The 27801-nt window shown below is 33.2% G+C and overlaps 1 protein-coding gene and 4 non-coding genes across 6 annotated transcripts in view; 1 reads left to right on the top strand and 4 right to left on the bottom strand.

Annotated features, from left to right (window-relative positions):
- Syn2 (Syntrophin-like 2) overlaps positions 1-27801 on the bottom strand; it is a 141041-nt gene that overhangs the window by 78593 nt on the left and 34647 nt on the right. The gene's annotated exons all lie outside the window — the stretch shown is intronic.
- Positions 1870-1942, bottom strand: TRNAR-ACG (transfer RNA arginine (anticodon ACG)). The gene has a single exon. It is a non-coding gene; the product is annotated as a tRNA-Arg (tRNA).
- Positions 7728-7800, bottom strand: TRNAR-ACG (transfer RNA arginine (anticodon ACG)). The gene has a single exon. It is a non-coding gene; the product is annotated as a tRNA-Arg (tRNA).
- TRNAR-ACG (transfer RNA arginine (anticodon ACG)) lies at positions 8281-8353 on the bottom strand. Its single transcript has one exon. It is a non-coding gene; the product is annotated as a tRNA-Arg (tRNA).
- Positions 8487-8559, top strand: TRNAR-ACG (transfer RNA arginine (anticodon ACG)). Its single transcript has one exon. It is a non-coding gene; the product is annotated as a tRNA-Arg (tRNA).

Below are 27801 nucleotides of genomic sequence, written 5' to 3'. Positions count from 1 at the left end.
GTCGCATAGTTTTGTAGGTAACGAGCCGAATCCCTCACCTTGGTCAGTGTAATTTATCTGCCGAAGTCATACCCTCTTCACCCCATCTTTTATTCGACCTGCGGGTGCAGTAGAAATCTGCTTGATCGACCTCCCCTCGTTCAAAGTCTGGTTGCCAAGTTTTCGAATGGGATTCATATCTGCAATGGAGTTGCACGAGCAGTGATGCAATTTATGTCTGGGTTTTTGTAACAAATGCCTAAAGTTCTGGGTCAGAATTACTGAAATTGAGGTTGCTTTTACCGTAATGAAGATTTTTCTCTATGTGAGAAAGAGCACTTTTCGACGATTCTTCACTGTCATTTAAATGGGTCAAATTAGTTAAAACAGGGAACTGGGTAGTTCTGCATTTTATATGAAACTTTTATGTCATTTTTTTACAAGGTTTTTATTAGTTTCACTTCGTCAATCAAATATTTTTTTAAAGCCCCAAGTCAATGAAAGCGAGCTAATAAGAGGTTAGTAATAATAATTAAGCTTATTGTAAAAAACTAAATGTATGTATGCTTATTGTAAATCATATTTACAATTAGATACAGCATAACTTCTTATTGAATACTTATCTCGCAGATAAAACCGACTGAGGAGATATACAGTGAAATGTCAGATTTGACATATTTGGCCAAAAATCAATATATATCGTGTATTACATTACATGAAGCTAGACGCCAAATTTGAAATTTATATATACATATGAGAGTTTAAACTATAAATATTTAAATATGAGGGAGAACGAGAACCTATAGAGCAAATTTTATAAAATATAGAGTGAATTATAGCATCATTTTCACACAACTTATCTTATAAAATTTGCATTATAGGCTCTTATTATCTCTCATATATATATTGTTTCTTCGCTAATAGCTTCACTCTGTTATTTCAGTGATATTCCTATCTGTCAAAAAACTGTGATCCGATTTTGAACCACTTCCACTCTTCAGGTCACTTTGACATCTTACCGACATGTGGCGGTTAGACAACATTTACATAAGTAAGTCAATGTGTCCGACATGAAGCTAGAGGAGTTTAAATCGGAAATTTACATCGGAATCTTGTGTCAAATCAGAGCGATGACAGCTAACCATTCATACGCGGGTTTCTACCGCCCCTTTACAACTCATAGACAAAACAGTTAAATAGTTATAACCAAATATCAGCATTAGAAGGGTGCTTTTCAAATATAAAGAGACTCCATAAGTGTTTAAAGCAATAGAGCAAAGAAAGCATGTTTTTTTTAAGTAAATTGACAAAAGTGGTTAAGTAAGACCTAAGACTGGTTATAACAGTTACTTTTTTCATTATCATTTATTAAAAACTAACATTTGTTGAAAACTGAAATGAATCATATAAATTTATTAGCTTAAGACAGTGACTGAACTCAACGGTTGATTGTAATAAAAAAGTTGATTTTTTTGGCTACGCTTAGTTACGCTAAGTTAATTAAAACTACTTTAAAAGTACAAACAATTTTAATAACAAAGCCTCATTTTATAAGTTTTGCGATTTTATTCGAGTAATTAATCCTGAAAAACTTTCAACATTTCATTAGTAAAAGTTCAGAATTTAACCTCTTGGAAAATAATATACATATATATTCTGCACTAATTTGGCATTGCTTTCAGTAGAGAAGTGAATAAAAACTGAAAACGGATAAATATTAGGGTTGTTTAATATAATAAAATAGTACAAATTTGGTTTCTGAAAATCGAATATATCAAAGCATCCAATCGCACATTTACAGTCGATACATATGATTAAAATGAAAAAATGAAATACACTCATATGAAATTTGTACGGAATGATTATTTTAATAATACTGAGCAAAAAGATCGATCCTGCCAGGATTCGAACCTGGAATCTTCTGATCCGTAGTCAGACGCGTTATCCGTTGCGCCACAGGACCTGTTGATTACTTCAATTGTTTAGCAAAATAAAATAAATTTTATCAGTAAAATATTGATTAATCTAATCTAATTAATCGTTGATAAGATTACAATACGATATATAATTTAGAATCAATTTGTGATATATTATAGAACGCGTCTGACTATGGATCAGAAGATTCCCGTGTAACCCAATGATCTATTTATGATGTATTCCGGAAAGTTCCCTATAATGATCTTTATCTGATTGGGAATTGATTTACATATATATTGATGTCTATAAAATAAAATGCCAATTTTCGGAACATTTTCAGTCGTCAAATTAGCGTGTTTACACACTGACTGCCTTTTACGCTAATATTATGTCGTTTGCGACGATTTGGAAATTTAATAACGACATTGTAAAGTACAGTTTTAAGCAACAATGCACACTGAGTTCGTTTCAACATTCAACGCGAAAACCTAATTTGAAAATCGATAACTGCTCCAGGGGTTTTGCTCTTGCCCCAGTTTTGGAACTTTCCTACAGATTTTCTACCTTATTTTTTTCTTCCATTATTTTTCCAACAAATATACAACGATAGTGCTTATCTCCGCCGATCGTTCAAAAGTCGCATTTAATAATGCAAAACTCATTTTCACGCTTAAAAGCATTTTGCAGAATTCACAATGAACCACCGTTTCATTGAAGAAAAACATATTTTTACCAACAGCATTTTTTTACAGTCGTCTTATTATTTGTGGCTTCAAAAATAATAATTTGAAAAAAAAAAAATAGCAAAAAAGTTTCAAAAATGAATTACAAAACCGAAGCGACGTATGTAATTCGTTTTTGATTGGCTGGATTGGTTAAAGACGTTTGTGATTGGTCAGTCGTTAAGTAATATAATTCTTTTTCGATTCAAATAAATTTGATAAAAAAAAACAAATAAAGTTTTTTTTCATGGTTTTCATTTCATTTCCATTTACCGAGCGAAGCCGGGTAGCACAACTAGTAATGAAATAAAATAAAAACAAAGGAGAAAAGCTTTGAGTTGTGGTTATCGCAGATGTATGTACATATGTGATACTAAGAAAACTGATCAAACAATAGAAATTTAAAGCAAGAAAAGGAACAAAAAAAAGAATTGTTAAAAAAAACAAAAATATATAAAAAGCAATTACAGGATTAGTTGGCAGAACAGGGATTAATGTGAAATAATGAAGGATTACGGAGGGATCTGATTAAACATTGGAATAAGGATTTATAGGCTGCAATTACAGTTAGGTTAGATTAGGCGATTTTTCTATATCGTGTTGTTGTTCGGTTGATGTCTCAAAATCTGTCAATTTCCTGTTAAAAATGAATATTGGAATCTATAGTCGGGTATTTTATCTTTCATTTGTAGTACTTTTAAGCTTTCAAATCTCTCTAAGTAGTCGTCTAGTTCAAATCAATAGTCAAAAGTATGTATTTTCACTTGGGATTTTTTCCCACTGTTAATACTATTTTATATTGAGTATTTTCTATTGAAACATGTTTATTGGGATAGTATTCTGGCAACACTATTTTTTGTTTTCGTTTAAAAGGATTAATTGGAAGTGTGCTGTATTTTAAATCGGTAAAATTGCGAGCTAAAAACTCGTACTAGTGGATCACGGTTTTGTGTTGTAGAACAAATAGTGTGGTAATAGAACACTATCCAAATAGATATGTTTCAATAGAAAATACTCAATATAAAATAGTATTAACAGTGGGAAAAAATCCCAAGTGAAAATACGTACTTTTGACTTTTGATTTGAACTGGACGACGACTTGGAGAGATTTGAAAGCTGAAAAGTACTACAAGTGAAACATAAAATACCCGACTATAGATTCCATTAATCATTTTGGACAGAATATTGACAGATTTTGAGACATCGACCGAATAACACCAAGATATAGAAAAATCACGCGATTTTAAAAACACATATCTCCAAATCTTTTTTATTACCAGATTCGTGTTTACTGGGCATAGATCTATAAGAAAAGTCATATCTCGTCTCTGAACCATTTTTCGTGTCTAACATTGTAATAAGTGTTTAAATTATATATTTTATTTTATATTTATCCAACTTTAAAGTTTTCCGTTTAAGCTTCCGAGTTTGTAAAGTGTACCATTGCAGAAAAAGTTTGGGAAACCTGCACTAGTCTATTCTGCTTTTTTAATAAACACCATATATGTACATATGGGCCGTTATATTTTAAAGTGGCGCAAGTCCGATTTTCAGTTCCAAAAACACTTGACTTAATTCAAAAACTGTTATCACTTCTTTTAAATCGATAAGCAGAATAAACGTATGTACATATTACAGACTACTAGTATTTTTAAATATTGTCAAACGCAAAACATTATATTTAATGTTTTTCTAAATATTTCTTGAAATGAAGAAAAGTGGACTTTCAAATGTACATAAGTTACTCAAATGCAATGATCTGTCGTTTGATACTTTGATCTGAGCGACGTGTTATTTTTGTTTTATGTGTATAATATAATCGGGTGACGCCGGGTATATTTGTCGAAATATTATATTATATTAAGGGTTAAAGAATGGCATGCAATTTAAAATTTGATTGGGTTTATTCAAATGTACGAATAATAAAAATGAACGTTGGTCCCAATTGGTTATATCGTGTACAATTTGTACTGGGACTCCCCCAAGTGAATTTAATTAGTTTGAACTCGACATTGCACTGCAATATTATACTAGCACAAGTGTTGCAATGTAACGATGTAATTTTCAGTTGCAGCTGCAGTTGGATGGTGCAATTGGATGCAATTTTTTGAATTAACAAATTATACAATATTTAACCAGCGGCGTAGACCAGTGTCTAGCAAATTATGCTTTCGAGCATAATTTGGGTCACGGGTTCTAGTCCCACTAGAGTCCCGCTGCTGACCAGATCTTGGTTTTTGACTCCGGGTTGATCGTTTCTTAGGGCGAAAATAGGCTGAGTGGGATGTAGTACGTGTTTTTTCAGATACCTTTAAACATGCGAAAAAAAGCAGCACCCCTAGCCCATATACACGGTACACAGTCCCAAAAATCACTCCTTGGAGTGTTTTCAGCGATATTTTATCCTTACTTGACAGTGATCGATAACGGTGAATCCCATATTTGAAAAAATGTAGGAGAAACTTGTCGGTTGCATATGGATATGCATACACGTGCTACCTGCCAAACATATGCATTCTGCATGTGCAAGTACACACTAATTTAGTTTGGGGAGCACCCACTGTTTACGGTAACAGCGGGAAGCTGAATCAAAAAAAAAATACTACGTACATAGATAAAGTAAAAATGACATGACGTCCCATACTACTCAGTGTGTTTTCGCCCTTATCAGAGTTTGCTAATTTTTCTGATTTTTATTGAAACGGTTCCTGTGAAATTGGCGTTTCCAGCAGTTTGGCTTAGTGGTAGCGTATATATTTAGCATCACTGAGGTCAAAGGTTCGAGTCCTCGCCACTGCTGGTTAGATTTGGGGGTTTTGTAACTCCAAATCGATCGTTTCTCTATCAGAGTTTGCCAATTTTATCTGATCATTGCTGAAACGGTTCCTGAAAATTGGTATTAGATCTAACCCTGCTGTCACAAAAATCTGCCTGTGTATAATTTGTAATAATTATACACAGTAATCTGAAATCTATAGATATCTCTATAGACATCTCTATAATTTCGTATTTATTATATGTATAAAAATTGTATACAAAAAAAATCTAAAAATAATTCATAGGTGTCTCTATGATTATTATTTCTGATTAATTGTTATATGCTATATATTCTGATTGTATATGTATGTATGTATTACTGTATTTCTGATTGTTTATGTATTCTGTATTTCGTTAGTGAACATCCGTCGCATTGGAGCAAATCTGTAATGGCGAGTGTATATTGATTTGTAACAATAAAATAAATAAATAAATGTCTCTCACGAAATCTTGAGTTATTGTGTTATATCTCAGGATTCGCCAGGCTTCTCTCTGTGGTGTCTTGTGGATGTTTCTGTGGATGTTTATTGTATAAATTCGATCTCTCTTGCTAGTCTCAAGTTATTCAGCATCCTGAGGTTTGCCAATTTGATAATAAAATGCTGCAAAAATTTCTCCATAGATGTTACTGTGGATGTTTGTATAAAGTCGCATTGCATAAAATTCTTAGGTATATTGATTGTTGTATTGTACATATGTATCTGTATAAGTGCTTTCGTCGCTTTGGAGCGATCGTTTAATTCTAGTGTTCATGTTCTATGAAATAAAATAAATAAGACTTTATGAGATGCATTGTTAAAGTAGTTTCTTGTGCATAGTAGCTTTGATTGTAATAAATCAAAATTCCAATGTACGTTTAGTAATACTTTGAGACCTTGAAAGACCGGCTACGAGTGATAAGTCGTCGCCATAAATTGTGCAACTAATTGGGAAGACGAATCGCTCCCTCTGCCAGCTTCATTAACTGTCACTTATGATTTAATAGGTCAAAAGTGTTCCAGTGCCAATTAGCTCGAGCTCGCCACACTGACATCATGCTAACAAGAAAATTCCAAAAGTCTCGAATTAAATGAAGCCTTGAAAGTCGGAAATCAAAACCTGGCAGTCTTCCGAACCGAGACAACAGCCAACGAACGCTCTAATCTAATTTTTCCAAGTCCAACAAAACAGCTTCGAGCTTACGGAGAGCTTTCTCGAAGGAGTCTGCGGCGAAGCCTCTTCAAATCTGGGATTTGTTCTCTTCAAATCTGGGAGTTTTTCCCGGCGGAAAATCGGGACACAACATGTTAATGTCGCACTTCTCGGAAAATATGGTAATGTCGGTACGCAAAACCGCACATAAAACGACTCGAATATGTTTTAATTAATTTATTCTCTTTGGAGCGAACTGTGTGTGTGTGTGTGTGTTTCCAGAATCCCCTATGGACAATTATATGCGTGTTTTATATACATAAGTAGGGGCGTAACTTTTGAAACACTTCATTATACCTTTTAAAGACTAATTAACGTGTCCAATTAGTGCTCGTTCGTGCGTCATATGTTCCGTTATTAAATATGATGCATATCTACATATGCATGTACTACTTAGCTGTGAAAAAAAGATCTATCCGTTCGATTTAATGGATAATAAATGAGAGTGGAAAAAAAACAACATTGAGTTGCAAAAAGGCGGTAGAAATCCGCGCATGGATAGCTAAATTAAAATCTTTTAGCTTCATGTTGGAAACAATAGCTTACTTCAATATTAGCTAGCCCTCGCATGTCGGTAAAATATCAAAGCGACTTAAAAAGAGTGGAGTTCAAAAGCAGACCACAAATTTTTGACAGGAAGGACACAGAACTAACACAGTGAAGCTAAAATCATGAGGTAAAAACTGTTTTAGGGCAAAAACAGTATTTAAATATTCTGGAGACACCGAAGTGAACCTGTATGAAGTAACCTGATTAAGTAACAATGTTACAATGTTCATCAATTTGCGCCAGTTGTAATAAAGGAGTTGAATTTTGACAGCTCTGATGCTTTTACTAATGTTTTAGAATCCAAAGGTATTACGAATGAAGGTATTGAGTTGGTATAATTGATATTAAAACAACTCTAAGAATGAGTTCAAAACAAAAATGTGACTTTCCAACTAAATTTATGTGCTAGTCGAGTGACGTTTAACGAAAGTCTAACCTGGTACCAATTTATAATTGAAGAGCATTTTCAGTTGTAACATACATATTTTGACCAGTTGGAATGTAATTCGCCATATGAATACGTATGTATATTAGCATGTTGTAAAAAAGAATCGATCCTGCCAGGATTCGAACCTGGAATCTTCTGATCCGTAGTCAGACGCGTTATCCGTTGCGCCACAGGACCTTAAAATCCATATTTTTTATTCATAAATATAAATTTTATTATCAATTCTGATAAGGAAAGTCTTATCTTATCAATTTTCGTTGATAAAATGATTTTTATTTTACTATCGAATAGAAGTGATCAATAGGTCCTGTGGCGCAACGGATAAAAAAGGGTGCATGGTAAACGGTACGTACAACAGAAACAAGAGGAACAGGCTTTTCCTCCCGTATTCTGCGCGCGCACACTAATATGTAGTTTTAAGTAGTTTAAGTTTTCTGTAATTTAACATTCGACCCCGAAATTATATATTCGATAACATTGTTCTACTTTAGGATTAAATCCATAGACGTAAATTGTCTGCGGCACATTTTTTCTTTTATAATTGCTCGATCTGTCTATAAATACATATAATGATGTCTGACTGTTCCGCGAGAGGGATTTATGGGATTCTAGTGAACGTCTTAACTTAAAAGTCGAAATAAATTTTGCAAAAAGAATCGATCCTGCCAGGATTCGAACCTGGAATCTTCTGATCCGTAGTCAGACGCGTTATCCGTTGCGCCACAGGACCTATTGATCAGTTTGATTCGATAGTAAAATAAAAATCATTTTATCAGCGAAAATTGATAAGAAAAAGCTGTCGTTATCAGAATTGATAAGATAATATACAATTTATATTTATGAATCAAAAATATGGATTTTAAGGTCCTGTGGCGCAACGGATAACGCGTCTGACTACGGATCAGAAGATTCCAGGTTCGAATCCTGGCAGGATCGATTCTTTTTTGCATAATTTATTTTGACTTTAGCGCTACGACGTCCACTAGAATTCCATCAATGTATTCTGTTGAAAAGTCATCAATGTATTTTTATTTTTAATGAAAGAGTTAAAATTATTTGCGAAGTCATTCAAATTATTATTTAATATTTGGCATTAGCAACTATTTACCTTGAATTGAATGTACTTATATTATATTTTATTTTTATTTTTATTCAATCAATCAATGTACTCTCGTCATTACAGATCGCTCCAATGCGACGAGTGTACCATACACATCAAGAAATTATATATATTTGTTTTTCATTCATAATTATTACATAATTCGAAACCATACATTTAATTTATGGTCAGACATTGAAAACATCGTATATATGTATGTAATACGATCAATAAATTTGTTTATACAACAAAACGAATTTATACAATAAACATCGAGAGAAGCCCTAACACAATAACTCAAGATTTCGCGAGAAACATGGGGAGGGAAAGCCAATTTTGGAGGAATCGTTTCAATGAAAATCAGAAAAATTGGCAAACTCTGATAAGAAACTACCGACCTGGTTTCAAACCAAGTTCTGGCCAGCAGCAACCAGTGCAACTCGAACTCATAACCACACTGACCATAGCAAGATATGCTAACCACTAGTAAATGATGTTTGATTTTTCATTTTTTTTAAATAAAATATCGTTTTTTACCATGGTACCATTTTATCGTTCACTACTCTGCGCTCTTGGAACAATCGATTAGTAAAATAAATTGTATCAATGAAAAATTGATAAGATATAAGACTACTATCAGAATCGGAATTGATCGGAATCAAATCAGCAGATTGTAAGGTCTTTCACCTGATGACGTCTATTGTATGTGTGTTAGATATTGGGACAGGTTCATACAATATTTATTTATTTATTTTATTAAACATACTTGGGGGGAGGCGGCAAAGCCGATAGATACTATATTGATATATTGATATATACATATGTATATGTAAATTAAATGAGAAAAAAGTAAAATATGTACATTCAAAATGATAATATTAAAATAAAATAAACAAGAAACAGAAATAAGATATTGGGAAATAAGAATTACAAAAATCCTTTAAGTTCAAGAAATACATCAAGCTTATTCTTAAAAATATTAAGATTATCAGAAATTACAATATTATTGGGAAGACTATTCCAAACTGAAACCACTCTGTTTGAAAAAATCTCTGATCAATTTATTAGATTTTTCTTTTTGGAGTCTAAGCGAGTAACCTCTGAGGTGAGTGTTTTCGTTGAATGTAATAAGATTGGACATACATTATGACATTTATAATGATTATTTAGTATTTTAAAGACTTCGATTAAGTCGCCTCTTATTCTTCTCGTCTCCAATGCAGTGAGATTCATTATTTTCAATCTTTCGTTATAAGAAAGTAATTTAAGTCCAGATGGAATTTTTGTAATTCTCCTTTGGACCCTTTTGATACATATAACATATTTTTTGAAATGAGGATTCCATATGCTAAAAGCGTATTCTAGTTAGATCTTATAAAAGTTTTGTATATTTTTGATAATATAGTTAAATATGTATACATTCAAAATGACAATATTAAAATTAAAATAAGAGAAAAAAAGTAAAGAAGAAACAGAAAGAAGAATTACTGAAAATCTTTAAGTTTAAGAAAAACATTTAGCTTATTCTTAAATATATTAAGGTCATCAGAAATTACAATATTATTGGGAAGACTATTCCAAACTGAAACCACTCTGTTCGAAAAGAAGGAATCTCTGATGAATTTATTAGATTTTTCTTTTTGGAGTCTGAGCAAGTGACCTCTGAGGTGAGTGTTTTCGTTGAATGTAATAAGATTGGACATACATTATGACATTTATAATGATTATTTAGTATTTTAAAGACTTCGATTAAGTCGCCTCTTATTCTTCTCGTCTCCAATGTAGTGAGATTCATTCTTTTCAATCTTTCGTTATTAAAAAGTGATTTAAGTCCAGAAGGAATCTTTGTAATTCTCCTTTGGACCCTTTTGATACATGTAACATATTTTTTGAAATGAGGAGTCCATATGCTAAAAGCGTATTCTAGTTTAGGTCTAATAAAAGTTTTGTATATTTTTGATAATATAGTTAAATATATATATACATTTAAAATGACAATAATAAAATTAAAATAAGAGAAAAAAAGTAAACAAGAAACAGAAAGAAGAATTACAGAAATTCTTTAAGTTTAAGAGAAACATTTAGCTTATTCTTAAATATATTAAGGTCATCAGAAATTACAATATTATTGGGAAGACTATTCCAAACTGAAACCACTCTGTTCGAAAAGAAGGAATCTCTGATCAATTTATTAGATTTTTCTTTTTGGAGTCTAAGCGAGTGACCTCTGAGGTGAGTGTTTTCGTTGAATGTAATAAGATTAGTGAGATTCATTCTGTTCAATCTTTCGTTATATGAAAGGGTAGTAAGTTCAGAAGGAATCTTTGTAATTCTCCTTTGGACCCTTTCGATACATATAACATATTTTTTGAAATTAGGATTCCATATGCTAAAAGCGTATTCTAGTTTAGGTCTAATAAAAGTTTTGTATATTTTTGATAATATAGTTAAATATATATACATTTAAAATGACAATAATAAAATTAAAATAAGAGAAAAAAAAGTAAACAAGAAACAGAAAGAAAAAGTTTAAGAAAAACATTAAGCTTATTCTTAAATATATTAAGGTCATCAGAAATTACAATATTATTGAGAAGACTATTTCAAACTGAGACCACTCTGTTCGAAAAGAAGGAATCTCTGATGAATTAATTAGATTTTTCTTTTTGGAGTCTGAGCAAGTGATCTCTCAGGTGAGTGTTTTCGTTGAATGTAATAAGATTAGTGAGATTCATTCTGTTCAATCTTTCGTTATATGAAAGGGTAGTAAGTTCAGAAGGAATCTTTGTAATTCTCCTTTGGACCCTTTCGATACATATAACATATTTTTTGAAATTAGGATTCCATATGCTAAAAGCGTATTCTAGTTTAGGTCTGATAAAAGTTTTGTATATTTTTGATACTATAATATGATGATAAGAAATCTTTACTGCCTCAGATGAACCCCATGAGATGCTGTAAAATGAACTGAGGTTAAATTTGATGATGTCCCAAAAAAAAAAAAAAAGTACTTATACAGCAATCTGGCCGGGAAAGCCGCTGCGTACGTACCGGGAATACATTAACGTCACTCTGCGGTTATTTAAGCGAAAGCCTTCGAGTTTTTCAATCAATTCGACGACGGGAAAAACGGGCACGAAAGTCACAATGGCGTGCTGTCGCGCAATAAGCGAACGGACATTCAAAAGAGCGCACGAGATGATATTTTCCGTCGCGGTTCGAGAGAGGGTCGAGTGGAAATTCTGCGCGGGAAAACGTTTTTCCGGGATTAGGATTGAGGGGGATCGAACAAAGGGGAGGCAAGGGTAAACAACAAAGAACTGAATACGACCCGTGAAGTGCGTATGCGGTTTTCGAATACATTTCAATATATTATTGAGTTAAACTCAACTAAAGAGCATATATTTCTATATCGTATCCTGTCAGAGTTCACCAATTATATTTGACTTTGTGGTTCTATATTTTATTTATTTTATTTTATATAGGAAATTGTTAATTATAATGATGGGTTTTGGAAATGTACGGCCTTTCAGATTAAAGACGGAACGGTTTGATTTATGCCATAATCGCGTTAAAATCACTTGTTTGAATGGTTTTCATGTTTAATTCCTTATTTTCTCATTCATTTTATGTATTGAAAGCTTTTTGGATGTCTAATAGCAGTATCTGTTGATTAAACAGTATGAACGTAAATCCAGCAGTATGGCTCGGTGATTGCATTTATTTTATTTTACATAGATATATGTATACCAGGAAGGCTTGACAGGAAGACCCCAATGCGCCTTCCTGGACAATTAATTACAAACAATACAGCATTTTATTATTACATAAATCATTGTATTTCCAGAAGCTGAAGAACACGAAAAAACAATTAATTAATTAATTAATTACATAATTAATCCATTGAGACATCTATGGATTTAGGTTTTGTATATGATTTTTACAAATTGTACACACAATAAATACAGAAGATTTGTGACAATAGGAAAGATGATTTTTTGCCAATTTTGAGGAAACGTTTCAACAATGATCAGAAAAAATTGGCAAACTCTGATAAGAAACGATCGATTTGGAGTCACAAATACTTCCAAATCTAAACAGCAGTATAGCGGATCGAACCTAAATATACACGCTACCATTGAGCCAAACTGCTGGCTTTTAGTCGCATAAAACCTACTCTACCGTGCGTAAAGAAATACCACTTTTTATTACGAACCTCTTCTTAGTTCGGAATCGATTTTGTCGTGTGACGAAGTTTGGGTTCTTATCCGATCGTTTTCAAACTTTGCCATTTTGCTCGGTTTGATCATTAATGTATGTAAGTGGAAATGACGTTCGCCATTACGATGGTGAAAAATAATCATAATAGACACGTTTGAAAATAGTGCATCTTCGTTCACGGTGATGTCTATCGTCCACACTGTCGCACTGTTCCACACTGTTCTGATCGTTTTTTCCTTTTTCACCCCCCCCCCCTCTTTGTGATTTGGTGATTGGATTGTGATGAGAATTTATTAAGAATTTATTCGATTTTTTTTCCACTATTTTTTTCGAGCCCTTAAACATGTGTGCTCGTCACGAAAAAATTTAAGTACAATTCTTGTATAATGTGATGAAAATAAAAAAAAATCATTAAATTTTATAAACCGTAAGTGGGATTTTTTCCTCTTAGAAAGGTCAAAAATGTTGTGCCCACTAATCTGTCCACACCTCGGAACGTATCAAGCTGAAAATTTATATTTGTATTCTTTATGTACTAACTTAGAGCTAATAAGGTTTTGGTTAGAATTCGTAAACCGGAAGTAGTATTTTTTTTTAAAACAATATTTCATTATTTTATTTTGACCTTTTAAATTATTTTTATTTTCTTGATATTTAATGAGTATAATACTGTTAGTGATTTTAAGTAATAAAAAAAATTTGAACAAAATCTGACAACCGGAAGTAGAACTTTTGTCTTGTGCAAGTTTTCATACATTTGCGCTCAATTTGTATTGAAAATGCTGTCATAGTTATTATTTCATAATATGTCTGTACGGTTCAATATCGAATATTGTTTTGTAACCTTCTTATATTCCTCAAATACATAGATAAAGTCATGGGTTGGTCACACCCGAATTTTTTTTATATATTGTCTTAATTTTATAAACAAAATATAGAAGAGGTAAGTTTTTAAAAAAAAATTTTTTTCTTCTAACTTGCCTCTATATTCTACACTTTGAGAAATTTTACTCTAATTCTGAGCATTTTTTTTAGTAATTTCACCAATTATTTCACAAATCCACAAAACAGTTTTAAATATAGCTGTAGAGACGTGTTGGTATGCCAGATAGGTTACACGTTGAAAGAAAAACTATTCGACAGGTAATTAATACTCCTAACGAAGTCCTATTAGAGTGCTGTCTGCACTCAAACGCCAAACTTTTCCTAGCGAATAGAAAGCCCACAGTTTGAAAAGCATCTAGTGGATTTCTCCCGGGTGTGCTCAACTTAACCGCAACCTAGACAGCCTGAGCAAAAAGGTCGTTAAGCCTAAAATTGGAAACTTGTTCTCGTACTGTCTCCGGTTCCAGGAGCTTTTTTGCCGCTCTCTCTCTCTCGCAACGATCTCGTTTTAAATTGCGACATTGCAAAATGAAGAAAATCTGATCTAAAAATATATTGGTTTGTCCGCTATGTAAATCCGCAGTTTTAAATTTCACACAATACAATTTAATACCCTATCAAAAGAGCTGTGGATGGGTTTTGGAAGGGTTCGGAGCCCGAAATCGAAAGGCTCACATGAAAAATCTACCGGGCAACGCCGGATATGTATAACGCTGTGTTCTTGAACTTATTATTTCTGGATCCAATGAATTGAATAATTTATGAGTATACATATGTACATAACCAGCAGACTAGTGGTTAGCATATAATGCTTTGAACAGATTGGTTGCGGGTTCAAATCTCACTGGTTTCTGCTGGCCAGGCCTTGGATTTGTGACTCCAGATCGATCGCTTCCTATCAGAGTTTGCCGATTTATCTGATTTTCATTGAAACGGTGCCAACAAAATTGGCAACCTCACCCATTTGCTCGCAAAATATCGAGTTTTTAGCAATCTTGAATTTCGCTGAATTCTATAAAATACTGCAAATTTACAAATTTGACCACGTCTCTGTGGATGTTAATTGATATGTATTTACTGAATTGTTTAAAATGTTGCAAGTTTACAAATTTGATTTATGCACTTTGTATAATACAAATAATATTTGTATCAAAATGTACAATGTTTCTGGCCAAGAAGGCGCGTTAGGCCTTTCAGATATAAATAAAAATAAATAAAAGATAAAAATAAAATATGTTGGTTTAGCGGCAGACTGTTTTTGGAAGGACAAATTCAAAGGACTACCATAAAAAACACCTAAATAACGCCATGTGTCAGTTTTTACTATGAAAATCTACAGTTGAAACTACCAAATGTGATATACATATGTATATATGTAAGTACGTACTATGGAATGATATCGTAACTCTCTGTATCCAAATATGTATATACGATTAATCCTAACCCAACATTAACATAAAGATTAATGTTTTTGTCTTGTGTGCTACGTAAATCTACAGTTTAAAATTTAGAACCATCAAATTCGGCATATCATGCTACAACAACTTAGACCGTAGACGGGGAAAGGGATGGAGTCTTTGAAAAGGGTGTTTTTCAATATAAACCCACCCAAGCAACGCCGCACAATTCAGCTACAATCTATATTAACATGAACGTTCGTTTGGGCAGCAAATTATTTGGTCAGTTAATAATTATAAAAGTGGTCGCTAAAAAAATGAAAAATGTATCAGTAATTAATTATAAACTTGATCAGTCACTTATTCTAAATGATCAGTAAATTAGCCATTAACACTTATTCATTTAAAGGTTAGGTTAGGTTAGGGTTGGCCTTATTCATTTAAGATTAGGTTGTCAGGGTCAGTATTTATTTTTGTAAAATTTTATTTTTAATATACTTGGGGGAGGCGGCAAAGCCGATTTTTCTCATCTTATAATAATTATCGACCGTTTCATTTTATTATGTGATCATTTAGTTTAATTTATTTATTTACTTACAGTTTTGGACCGTTGTGGCATTACAGGAAGAACCGAATGCGCCACAATGGCCTACATTTGAAAAAGAGTAATAAAGTAAAATACATAAAATAAAAAGAAAAAAAAGCAAAAGCAGAAAAAACATGATAAAAAAAGAAAAAAAAAATAAAAATAAAAAATGAAAGGCGAAAAAATCAAATAAAAGAATAAATAAAATAGTTTCAAATTGAACAAAAGAAAAATAGTATATAAAATGTACATAAGAAAAAAAAAACAATAAAATTAAATAAATAAATCATAGCGAGGCCCAAATGGAAGAGAGTAGATTAAGATTCCACTCATACATCACATTCAAATTAAGAAAATAATTTAATAACTGAGTCTATGACAACTGATTACAGCGTACTGTTCAATTAGACCACTCACTGATAATTTCGAAAGTTTACTGAAAATTTAGTTATTTTACTGATTAAAACCTGATCAATTAAATACACGCCGTTTGTTTGTCCGAAATGCAAAATTTCAAGTTTCACTACTGTAGATCTCATAGCACTGTGATTAAGGCCGTAGAAGGCCTTGGAAGGGTTTTTCTTTTCTTTTAATAACAGGACATTCAGATACATACATACATATATCGATATAAGTCTTTCTACAAGTTGAAAGTACTTACAAGTTAAAAGTATGTTCCATCATCCATCTCCGATGGCTGCTGGAGCAAGAGGCACTAATTCGTTTAGGCAGGGCCGCGGCCGGTAAACCGTTAAACCTGTTACGCCAAATTACGATGCATAATTGAATAAAGCCGCATTGTAAAAGTTGCCTCGTAATTCCAAGAGGGTGGATGGGGGGCGGGGGGGTTGGAATGGAAGAATTTTAAAACATTTTCGACGGGTTTTCGAGCGCGAGGGTTTCATTAGCCCCAAGCGACAGGGTAAAACCCCTGGCTTACACCTGCAAAGAAAATTGACGGCTCGGGGAAGGGGTGCCGGTGAATAGGGGTTGGGCTCTCGTACAATAGGACGAGAAAAATTGGGTCGTAAAGGCGAGGCATATTCATCGGGTTGAGGATGACAATCTGATGAAAAATGTACGCGCGTGTCAAAATCCCAAAGGGAAATTTGGGAAAGTCGACGTGGGTCGGTGCAACTTTAATTTGCTGCAGAAAGGTCTCAATTACTTCCACCGTACTTTCATAAAGGCTAGTATTAGGTTGCTGGCGACCAGACAGCCAAACAAGAATTATTTTCAGAAGGAGAGGATTTTTCAAGAGGGGTGGGAGTTGGGGAGGACTGGTGCAATCCAGTTTTGTGAAATGTTTCAATTTCTGTCTGTTCGACTTACACTACACACTAAAGAAGTAAAACTTTCATAGATAAAACCCAATACACAACAAGTAAGGTTAGGTGAGGATTTGAAGGAAGGGGGAGCAACCCATCGTAACGATAGTTTCATGCAATGTTTCAACGTTTCAAATTTTCATGATACGTTCAACCGCCTCAAAGCAATTCCATATACCGTTCGTTAGAAAACACCGAATTTAAAAACTAAATACTATGAAATCGGATATATTGTACACCAGTGTTCGCCAAGTGGGCTGTTTCCGGGTTTGAAGTTTTTTCGACTAATGAAACTGATATTGTTCTCGCATATTTTTAAAATAAATAACTGCAATGAATACTTATGGAATTTTACTACCTGTCATGCCCATTCATTATGACTATTTTTGAAGGAAATTACTGTTAACTAAATACTTTTTTCTCTAAGTAAGACATTATTTAGCTGCCAGCAGGGATGTTCGGTTTATTTAAAAATAATAACCGAATTGTTGAAAACAATAAATACTGTTTTTTACGGACGGACGAACTTACATGTATATCGTTAAATATAATTGCAAGTCAAAATTCAAAAGTAGGCATAATCGTCCCTCAACCAAGAGAAAAAGGAACCTTCGAAACGGATCTTATCTAAAATATTTAATACGAAAATATTTACATTGTTATTGATTAATTTTATTACAATACATAGTACTTGTTCATTTATTTGAAAATCCCTGTCAACTGCATCTATAGATAAAAACCAATAAGATAAGACTAGAAAAATTAACTACGGCCAAATGTAGCTCGTGTAGCGAGCACTGTTGTACATGGACTATATACTGAGTGTGTTTATAATTTTACATAATAACAAATTATTTTGAATAAAAATACCAATAATTTTATTTTACTACCGCCATCTATGTTTAAAACTAAAAACTGGCTAAACGTCAGGCACTTTTCAGAAATTCAAATTTCAAACGCGTCTAAAACGATTTTTTTTCTCCATCGTAATGGCGGACGATACATTTACTTATATTGACGACCAAAATGAGCAATATGGCAAAGTATGAAAACGATCGGATAAGAGGCACATTTTTTCCTGAATTGTAATCGTAAGTGAAGCTAAAAGGAGGTATGTAAAAACGTCAACGTCTTCAAAATTTTCGCAATCTTAGGCGTATTTATTACGATTTTTTTCCATCATCGAACTATCAGAATCAATTTAAATTTCTATCGGTGACCAAAACGCGCAAAGTGGCAAAGTTTCAAACCGATCGGAAGAATGTAGGAATATTGCCTGAATAATAAGTGAAGTGAATCATAGAATAGCCTTATAAAAAATGGTATATACCTACATAAATACGGTGCATACTTAAGACTGTTTTGCGAGAGGGATTTATGGAGTTTCTGTGAACGCCATATACAAAATCCATCATTTTATTTTGCAAAAAAGACCGATCCTGCCAGGATTCGAACCTGGAATCTTCTGATCCGTAGTCAGACGCGTTATCCGTTGCGCTACAGGACCTGTTAATTGCTTCAATTGGTTAGTAAAATAAAATGAATGTTATCCGCGAAAGATTGATTAGATATCTAAATAATCGTTATTGGAATTGATAAGATTATAATACGATATATATATATATATATATATATATATATATATATATATATATATATATATATATATATATATATATATATATATATATATATATATATATATATATATATATATATATATATATATAAATGTATGTATATTTTAGATATCAATTTGTAATAGATTATATACATATGTACATAGGTCATGTGACGCAACTTGTAACACGTCTGGTTACGGATCAGAAGATTCCAGGTTGGAATCCTGGCAAGATCGGTTTTTTTTTGCATGTGCGTCAATCCAGCATACCACATACTATTAGGGCGAAATCAGACATCGGTGAATGTGGGACGGTATTTTTTTTAGATAGTTTTATACATAAAGGGAAAATGTGGAACAAGCAAGGATAAATACTACCATACAATTTCAACGACATAGGTCGAATGTATCGTTTTGAAAGGACTATCCCATGTACGCGTCCCATGAACGCCACATTCTTTCTATACATATGTTTAAAACTATTTAAAAGAAACCACGTACCACATTCACCGCTGTCTGGTTACGCCTTTAAGTTCTCATTGTATTATCTTACATATAAAACACTAAAGTTTGTTCGTATGTATGTACCTAAGTATTTTTCGTCAACAGTCTATTGTTCTGACGTCATCGAACAAATAAATCGCTTCTTTCCGATTCAAAGGATTCGAAGTTCCCGGGGACTTAGGCGCCGAGGGCGAAGCCCTAGGGCTCCACCTTCTAGGGGCGGAGCTCTAGGGGGCGCCGAAGGTGATAGTCAATTTAATAAAAAAAAAACAATGAGTATTCAAATAAATTTATATAAAATAAAACTTCATATAAATTTATATAAAATAAAATTATTCAAATAAATTTATATAAAAAAATCTATTCAAATAAATTTAATAAAAATTTTATTATTAGATAAGTCAAGTTTAAACGGTTTATATTACAAATATCGAGCGAAGCCGGGTAATAAAGCTAGTATACATATATTAAGCGTAAATTTTTTTTTTTGATCTATCAGTTCCGGCCATTATTCGTAAATTTAAAACAAATCACTGTACCTCTATTCAATCCAGTCGATCCCCTTCAAAATACCCACCTTTCTCAAGATTTTCTCTACAAACCAAAAGCGTCGCTGTTAATGAAGTTCAATTACCTGTAAACAAAAAGAAAAAATATATATATTAATTTACTGTCAAATAATTTCAAATTACTCTTAACCCTCGGCTTTTCCAATTTAATTTATGATTTGGTCTGAAGTTTATCACCGAAAACCGCTATAAATTGAACGAGTCCACACATTTGATACAAACAAGCGACACCGTTAAATAAAATGACCCGCTCGTTTGAGGGGAAAATCACCTGCAAAGTTTGCGAAACTCACCTACGTTTTCATCCCCTCCAATGAAGATATTTTTCACGAGCACACGCGACATAAGTTATCCCTATATAGAGTGAAAGGGCGCTTACTTTCCCCTATACTTTTTTTTTTTTACTAACAAAGTAATCAACCTTTACCTGTTCATTTAACAAAGCAACGGTTCGACTGATTGAATCGTCGAAAAGTGTTCAAAAATCAGTGGGCTAACACCGTTATGAAAATACAAACGTGATATGAGCCTGTTAACGTTCCATTTTGTCGTGCAGGAATGTTTCTACCACACATACTTATATATGTAAATCCTGCTTATGACGTGTAAAGTTCATATCAAACCCGTGTATAATATTTTATCAAATTCTCTCCCATCTCAAAGTCTAATACAATTTTGCTTAATACATTACACCCTATTAAAATTCGAAATGATTAAATTCCAGTGAAAATAAGTTAACGTACATATTTTAAACTTTTATTAAATTGGAGCTGATCATACTAATCACTGATTATATTAAAGATTCAACGCATTGATCACATTATACATACTGTTATGTACCTCGATTATCAGTGTAGTCGAATAACTAGTAGGGATAAGACACACCATTGATTTGTTGCACACCTAATTTAATAAGTAGCACCATTGATTTTTGGCACACCTAATTTAATAAGTAACATCATTGATTTATAGCACACCTTAAACACTGACTAGCCAAAATTTTACGACACGTGTCTTCAACACTTCATTGTTTTAAAGAAGAGTATATAAACTCATTATTGTTAGAATTTAAGTTAATCATCACCATCAAGACTCCGAGAGTGGTAGTCGATACCATCGAGACTCCTAGAGTAGCAGTCAACACATCAGCAGCAGAACAAAAGTAAAATAGTGAAGCAAAGTTAAAGTTTAACAGTTCTACGTGTCTCATTTAAATTCTCCGTTCCATAATTAAATTCTACCAATAATATAAATGTAAAGTAAAAATAATAATAAAGAATTCTTGGTTAGTTAACCCAGTAGTTTTAAAAAAAGGAAAATTTATTTAATCTTTCATTGGAACGTGACAATTCATATATGCTAATTCTACACATTCCAAGTTGATGAAATTAACATTGATCATAATATGTACATTTCAGGTATATTAAGTTTGATTACATTATACCATATGTACATATGTACATCACATTAGATTAAAATTAAATTATAATAAATTCGATCACATTAATCACCGATACAAAAAGGATTCAACTAATTAGATCATATTCTTTATCCCAATACAAATTTAATTTTGATAACATTAATCGTTAATTATATATCTTGGCTCGCTTAAATTTTATCAAATTAAAATCGATTACAATAAACTACGTTAAAGTGATCAACATTAATTATTGATTACAAAAAGCATAAAACGCATTAAATATATACTTATTAGTCATTGATTTCATTAAAATTGATCAAAAACAAATTTAAATTAAATTAAATTTCCTATTTTTTTATGTTGATTAGATTGTGGTTCATTAAAAAAGATTTTAAATATATTATAATGTAGAGTTTAGGTGATTGAAGCTCGTAGACCACTGGTTTACTAGCTCTGATTACCTCATCTCGCGTTCGCGCCAAAAAAGGCCTTAGCATATGAACAAGCTGTATACAACAGCCAATAAGATCTCGCGACTAATCGACCAATGATATCTCTGCACGGAGATTACCCAATGGATATGAATATTCGGCAGTTTTGTTCCGTGCTTCATTCAGAGCTGACAGGCCGACGGATCAAGAAAAATAAACTACCTCGACTACTTTTTTATGCGTCTTTCACTTCGTTCTCGGAAACCCCTCTACACGTCCAAGCTACAGTATTAAATTCGATTTTAAAAGGTATTTCAAAATATATTTAATATAATCCAATTCACAATTAATGTACATACATACATACATATGTATGTATTTCGCACATACATACAGTGTATTATCAATTTCGTATCAAGCTTAAGATGAGACGAGACCGACGAAAGCCCGTCGTCGAATTGCAAAAGAGGCTTTAATCCGCACAATCAGACAAAAGCACCTGGGTCAGTTGCGAAAGCGTGGAAAAGGGTCAAAGGAAAAACGGAGATTTTCCCGAGGCTGAGGAAAAGCGCGCCAACAACTCCAACCATTTATCATTGCTAGACGAGCGCACATTTATTACGCGATTTTGGCAATTCGTCCTCTGAAAAACGAGTTTTCGCAAATGTGTGCATCTTCACACACACACGTACTCCTGGATTCGTTCCAAAAGAACGCACATCTGAAACTTTTCAAAGTATAATATATAAATTCGCAAAAAATGTATTCCATTTGTCACATATAAGCCAGCAGTATAGATCGGTGGTTCCCAGGTTTGAGCCCTGGGCTGTCCTCGATTGAAAAGAGTTTATTCGGAAGTATGTCTGCAGTGCTGCTGGTCAGACTTTGTGATATTTGTGACTCTGTCGATCGTTTCCTATCAGAGTTTGCCAATTCATCTGATTTTATTGTTGCAACGGTTCCTCACCAAACCTACCAACTATTTGAATATGATTCCAATTTTATATATGTACAAGTTTAATAACATGTGACGCTCAGGGGCAACTTGAAATGGTATCATGGGAAAATATAAATTGAAAAAAATGAATTTCACATTTTGAGAATATAACATTTAAGAACCACTAATCTATGACACTGCGTACATATAGTAAAAAATGAAAAGTTTAAATGTTTTTGAAGTAAAATATCTTAACGCACGGTAGAGTGAATTGGCTTAAAGCGGTGAACGCGTTACGAAATGTTGCTCCCACTTCTCTGTTCTTCGAGTATTATTTGTTTCTAAGATTATGCGTAAGGAAGTTTTCCATCTACATAATGTAGTATAAGAATAGAATAACTTCGAATAATATTGTATATAATCTGTTCTCCCTCTCTCTTCTCCTTGATAACTAATTACCTCACAAACCTAAACTGTTTTCCTGGTGTGTAAATATGTTCATAGATTTGACATAAAATTGGTGGTGGACTTTTTTTCATAAAATATAAACTAACTAAAATCTGTTTGTGTGCGATAACGCGTACTATAATAGTCGTTTCAATTCGACACATATACGTCGCAGCTAAAAAAATGCCAACAAAACGTACGGATATAATAGGGAAGTAATAAAAAATGAAGAAAAAACTTCTATGTATACTGTTTGTTACCAATTTTTCCTCTAGGACAATACATATAAAGGGCTGAGCATTTAGCGCTATGTATTAAAAATGTATCTAAGTAATTAATTAATTTTTCTATTGGTGTTTTATATTGTTTATATGTATTATTGTTCATATTAAACAATTAAATATAAGTATATTTGAAAAAAATACGACCGCTTGCGGACCGAACATTGGACCGACACATTTCTTTTAATTTTTTTTTAAATTAATATCTTAATATGCCGTAACCCATACGATGATATTTCATCGGGCACAGCACTAGTATAATATTATATTAAACTGATAACTCATAATTCGAGACCGGCCAAACAGATAATAATTAAATTTTCTTCAAATATAATACTTACAGCTACAATAGCGTGCGCAATGAATAAGTTATAAATACACATACATAATAAAACTAAATATTAGAAAGAGACAGCATGCTCAATTATTCAGCAGGAAACACGAATTTTCATCTATTTAATATTTATTTGAAAATTATATAATAGATCACGAAATTCATTCGAAAATAGACTGGGAAAATCTGGGTGCCATATAATATGACCGAATTTGATAACTGAATATTTTAAAATGAAACAGGCATCAAAACATATTCCCCTGTCAAATTTTCCACGTGTACATGTGTATGTATGTATATATGTAATACTAAACTAATTCACAGTCAAAACGCACGACGCATCAATCACTCGAAAACAGTTTGGGAATAAGTCGTAAACGTCAAACATTTCGACAGACGTTCCCAAGTATTATATGTATATAGTAATGTATGGTTATATAAAAATATTTTATATAATTCCAGTATTGATTTATGACCTTTTACTAGCCCTTCAATCGCGCAGTAGAGCTGTCAAATAAAGAGACACGATATCTATCTATTCTAATAACAACTTAGAAAAAAGATAAAAATTGACCTTCCAAAGTGATCTTCAATGAAATCCGTTGGGAATTACATCATTTTAAAAAAAAAACAACGAAACACTTGACACCAGTTTCTTTCTATCTCTCCCTTTGCAAAGAAACGTGTCGTTTGTGTGAAAAAAAGTCTAAAATTGTTTACCTGTTTGAATAATAGAATAAATAAAAAATGTTCGAATAATAATTCCCGAGAGAATAATTTGAATTTTTTGCCCAACGAATCCTCTAAAGACGTTACTTTCACGTCTGAAAAAATAACGGTGAAAAAAAGAGGCATGACAAACGCCAAAAGTATTATTATAAGGAACGCGATGTGAAACGAGCGTATTTTTACGTGGAGAAAATCTTACATACGTAGCGTGTACGACGGTCATTACGTAATGGTTCGACGCGCTGCTTCTCAAACTTTAACGTTTTTAATCTGCGTGAAAGCTAGACAATCGGTGTCTAAATATGAAGATATATTTAAAAATATATATATGTTATGTAAAGACGGTTCCAAATTAGGTGCGCACGAACGAACACGGACACGCAAGGCGCGCACCGACGAACATGAACACACAAGGCATTCCATCAAATTTTCCAGGTGATGTTCGCAGGTGTACGTAAAAATTTTGCTAAAATTGAAGATTTCTTTACTTCTGCAGATGCCTGTTTTCTAGACTTATCCAAGGTCTTCGATCGAGTGAATCATGATCTACTTTGGTCCAAACCAAATCAAATCGTGAGTTCTTTTTTTGGCATCCTCGCAACGGAATCAGTTCAACCATGTACGCTGGGGGAATCCCTACTCTGATCCCGCTTCTTTGAAGTGCGGGTTTAGACAGGGTGGGTCGATGTCTCCTGGCTTACTCAACTTGTACATGGATGAACTTTCCTATCGCCTTCAACAAATTGGAGTTGGTTGCCACATTGGAGGAAAATGCAGTAACCACATCAGCTATGCAGATGACATGGTGATCTTGGCGCCTTCTCCGTCAGCTCTGAATCGCCTCCTGGAAGTTTGCTCGCGTTATGCTGCAGAACATAATATGCAGTATAATACGAGTAAATCCATGGTATTGATTTTCCGATACGGTCGAGGTCCTCGTTTCGTCCTCAACATTATTTTAGATGGACGTAATCTTAAACCGTTAGGGAAGTTCCTGGGACACCTGCTGACGGAGGATCTCTCTGATTTATTTATTTATTAATAGTTTTGGACCATTGTGGCATTACAGGAAGAACCTAATGCGCCAAAATGGCCTACATTTAACAAAGATAATACAAGTAAAAAAACAGAAAAATTAGAAAGCAGAATTAAAAGATAATAAAAAGTAACAAAAGGAAAATATTAATACAAATAAAATAGTACATAAAATGTACAAAGGAGAAAGAAAAAGTAAAATAAATCAACAAAATATGAATAAAAAATAAAATCACAGCGAGGCCCAAATTGAAGAGAGTAGATTAAGATTCCACTCATTCATCACATTCAAATTAAGAAAGTAATGATGAGCGCAGGTTACCAGATAAATATGTTAAAATAACATCCGATAATCTACGCTCCCCAAGGTGGAAAATATCACATTCAGGGACGGCAGCAACGATTTCATTAAGAAGTCGAATAGCTCTTGGAATAGGAGCCATTCGAAAAAGAAGTGTGCGAGCAGCAGGTACAACCTTCAAATGATGATGTCTACCACGCACATAATTATTAGGGACATAAAGTCCCAACTGTTCCAGCAACAACGGGCATGACGTATTACCACGCAATAGCTGGAGAACGAAACGAATTAACGAGAAGTTTCTCCGAAGTTCAAGGGAATTATACCCAAGCATGCCCAAAAGGAAAGGAGTAGGATAGAGATATGGGTAGTACCCATACTCTTTCTTATAAAGAAAACGAAGAAATGCTTATGACCGTGACATCGAAAGAGCTATTTGTGTAAGGGCAAATATGCTGGCAAGACGGTTTTACCACTCCAGTGTAGAGGTTAAGAAACAATTATTTATGTCCTTTTGTACTAGCCTCTATACTGGAGAACTGTGGACCTGATACAAGCGGGAGACGATGAGGAAGATAAAGGTACGATATAACAACTGCTACCGTGCTCTATTCAGGCTACCTAGGGGCTGCAGCGCGTCGCAAATGTTTGTGGAAGGGCATGTGCCTCACTCTGAGGCCATTCTCAGGATGAGAGCGGCCTCTCTACGTCATTGTATATTTTTATCGTCTAATTGTCTTCTTGCTGCTACATCTTCTCATTTGCATTCTTCACTGTATGTTTGATCGATGGAAATACCGACCACCTTAAATATACATTAAATTGATTAATTAATTAATTATTATTATTTATATATTTATTTATGTTTTTTTTTTTATTATTTTTCAATAATATTGTATTTATTAGGTACTAGTGGTTTTACCCGGCTTCGCTCGGTATTTGTAATATAAACCGCTTAAAGATGACTAAGCTGATAGTAAACATTTTATTAAATTTATTTGAAAAGTTTTATTTTATATGAATTTATTTGAATGTTCATGTGTTTTTTTTATTAAATTGAGTGTCACGAACAAACAAACATATATACGTAAGTCTCTTTCGAAATTATATGTATACCAGAATGCGGCGGCGCCTTCGCCCCCAGCGTCCCCCCTGGGCCTTCGAATTCTTTGAATCGAAAAAAAAAAAATCGAATGTGTTGTTTCCAACCAACCAATCAATGTTACATATATGCATATATACAAAGTCTCTTTCGAAATTATATATTAGATATATTAGGGGGACCGAAAAGTAATCAAAACTTTTCAACGAGCTCTTTCAGTCAGTTTGTGTTGAGATACGGTCCAGAAAACACTTTATTTTTGTTATTATGTTGAAGTTATTGTTTCTGTTAAAAAAGAAGAATTTCTACCTGAGGAATGGTTTTGAGACCAATAATAGAGGAAGGGCACTTGCGTCATTTTATGCTGTTTATGTTAGACCAAGTAATGAAAGCAAACGAAGCAGTGAAAACAATCAACGATACTTGGGGGCTATTCTAAAACTTAAGAAGTGTCATCAGTAGAGGTAGGATAGTCACAGTGCTATCCATTGTTCCATTTTGTAAATCCTTTGTAAAAAAAGGTTCGTCAAACCTTTAACAATGCATTTACAACCTTTGAACAATACGCGGCACCTTCTGGGTCTGGTGGCTAGTCATCAGTGGTATAAAGAATTTAAAAATAGGAATAGGGACATCAAGGAGATTGCACGAAAAGAAGAGCTCAAAAATTAGATGATGATATCCTGACGTCAATGGTGGAATCAGATCCTCGTGAAACCAAAGAGGAATTATCGTTGAAGATTGATTGATTTTTTGATTACTTTTCGGTATCCCTAATATTATTTATATGGGCGTTGGAGATTGCACTATTCTCCGTATTGTCTGGAATAAAAGTTATTATTATTATTTAACACTAATAAAAATCCTTCTTATATGTTACGAATGAATCGCTGTTTTATAATTAAGTCAAGTGGGTAGCTCGTATTAAGTCGAATGTTTCGCGTGCTATCC

Source organism: Arctopsyche grandis, chromosome 7 (genome assembly GCF_051622035.1).
Source record: "Arctopsyche grandis isolate Sample6627 chromosome 7, ASM5162203v2, whole genome shotgun sequence".
NCBI lineage: Eukaryota > Metazoa > Arthropoda > Insecta > Trichoptera > Hydropsychidae > Arctopsyche > Arctopsyche grandis.
This window is presented reverse-complemented; position numbering and strand designations above follow the sequence as displayed.